At 38.4% G+C, this 2,029-nt stretch overlaps 1 long non-coding RNA gene across 1 annotated transcript in view; it reads left to right on the top strand.

The window, feature by feature from the left end:
- The window catches only part of LOC118339995, a 42,005-nt gene that overhangs the window by 35,164 nt on the left and 4,812 nt on the right, over positions 1-2,029 (top strand). Inside the window, exon 3 of the long non-coding RNA XR_004797347.1 lies at positions 99-167. This is a non-coding gene — a long non-coding RNA (uncharacterized LOC118339995). The remainder of the gene's footprint in view (positions 1-98; positions 168-2,029) is intronic.

Raw genomic sequence — 2,029 nt, 5'->3', positions numbered from 1 at the left:
AAATGTGGCCAAAAGTATGTGGACACCCAAACATTATATATGTCCAAAACCATGAGCATTAATCTGCTGCTCTAACAGCCTCCACTCTTCCCTTTCAGATCTTACGCCAGATTTGTTCCCATTCACCCAGAATGGTGATGAGCTCCGACTCCCAGTTCCTCCTAGAGGTGGGTAAAGACTCGGTGCAGTCGAGGTCTTCCACACCAAACTGGGAAAAGCATTCCTTTATGGGCCTGAAAATATATCTGCTATATACTACTACTACTACTACTGCTCATATAACTCCTCGGAACTGAGGAGCCGAGCAATGGTGGCCATATATTATATGAGCTTTATGTAAGATGAAGAATTTAGGATTATTTAATAACTGTTGGCAGGAGATAATAGTAATACAAATATTTATTTGATATGTAATATATATATTTATGTGTACACAGACTCTTTCATTTGCTTCAGGTTTTAATGTTTAAAATGTCAGCTTTTTGGGGAGAATATTAAATATTTTTTTGATTTATCAAACCAGTAAAAACTGCTTCATGGTCCCACAGTGAAGGCTCCTTTACATGGTTTCCTGAGGAGGTTCAAAAAGTTCAACACACTGCAGCTCAGAGCCGGGGTCAAATAGTTTAATTTCCTCAGCCTGACGGGCCAGATAAGAGGAGCTTTACCACAATCAGTTCAGTTAAATATGTAAAACCGCTATTTTACCTGCCACAGCTCCTGGTAACTCCACCCGCTCAGGGTTAAAGGTCACAACGATGCCGCGTGTTTGTGACTCAGGATAAACTGTTTGGTGGATGATGCTGCTGGTTGAGACACATGCATGTGTTTCCTGGTGCTGTTCTGCCCTCTACTGGATGCTGAGTGGAAGTTAGAACAGGAGTTTAGTTTCTTCTGAAGCTGCATGGCATCAAAACAAGAAATAATACTTAAGTAAGTCTTAGTCTTAGTCTTAGTTCACTGACACAGATGTTTTACAAATTAAGATGCATGTTAGTATTTAAATTAACTAACCGTAATCCTTCGTATGTGTAGTCTTTGTTCTCTGTTAGTTTTTTTTACAGTATTTTCTTTTTACCTCTTAAGCAGAACTCTTAATCTCTATCTTGCACGTTGCAAATATTCTCTATACTTCATACTGTGAACTTCACAAACACACACACCAACCACAGTGGTTTAGGCCAATCAGCGTTCTTTGAGGAAGTCTGACACAGCGAGAAGCATCCTTCAACAGCATCATAAAATATCAGTAGATTTGGTTGTCGATTAAATGTGAATTTAATAACTTCTCAATCAGTTTGAGTGTGTTGGGGAGTTAGCTTTCACAATATGTTGTCCAATTATTCATACTTATTAATAAATATCAATGTTTCCTAATATAGAAGTCATTACAGTTCTCCAAGGTTTTGGATATCTCCTACAAAGTATTTTTCTGCTTTTCTGTAATATTTTCAGCTAAGGTTTGTTTGTCCAACCAGAATAACACGTTGCTTAAAGGGGACCTATTGTGCTCATTCACAGCTCTATATTCTTAGTCTGAGACTCCACTAGAGTAGCGTTGATTTATTCACTCTCTTTAAAAACATCCTTATTTATCTTATACTGGCCCTTGATGCAGTTCATTGTCCGATTGGCCAACCTTGAGGAAGCCTGCTGAGGTTTTGCACCCATTGCTTGTGAACATGTGCTTCGTCCCCATGCCGGTGTTATCTGCAGCGTGTAGTGTGAGGTAGTGATATAGGAGACTGAATTTGATATTTACTGTTTAAAAAAACTCCTGAACAGGGCAGTCGGATAACTTGACAGACTGAGGGGGTTCCTGTACTTTGTGGCTGTGCTCAGCCATGCTTTTATAACCAAGTTTTATAACTTCATAGAAAAATATGAAGCCTGAAATCTGAGCTTTTTGCTAACAGGAATTACTTTATCATATATTTACCTCATTATTGGACACTTTGGCTTTGTTTAACTTCAACATGCAACATATATATGGCGAAGTACGGAAAAGCATAATAGGTTCCCTTTAAAA

This window comes from Morone saxatilis, unplaced genomic scaffold (genome assembly GCF_004916995.1).
Source record: "Morone saxatilis isolate NCDOM2014 unplaced genomic scaffold, NCSU_SB_2.0 Contig6, whole genome shotgun sequence".
In the NCBI taxonomy this organism is placed as follows: Eukaryota; Metazoa; Chordata; class Actinopteri; family Moronidae; genus Morone; species Morone saxatilis.
The sequence above is the reverse complement of the archived record's forward strand: the minus strand, read 5'-3'. Positions and strand labels throughout refer to the sequence as shown.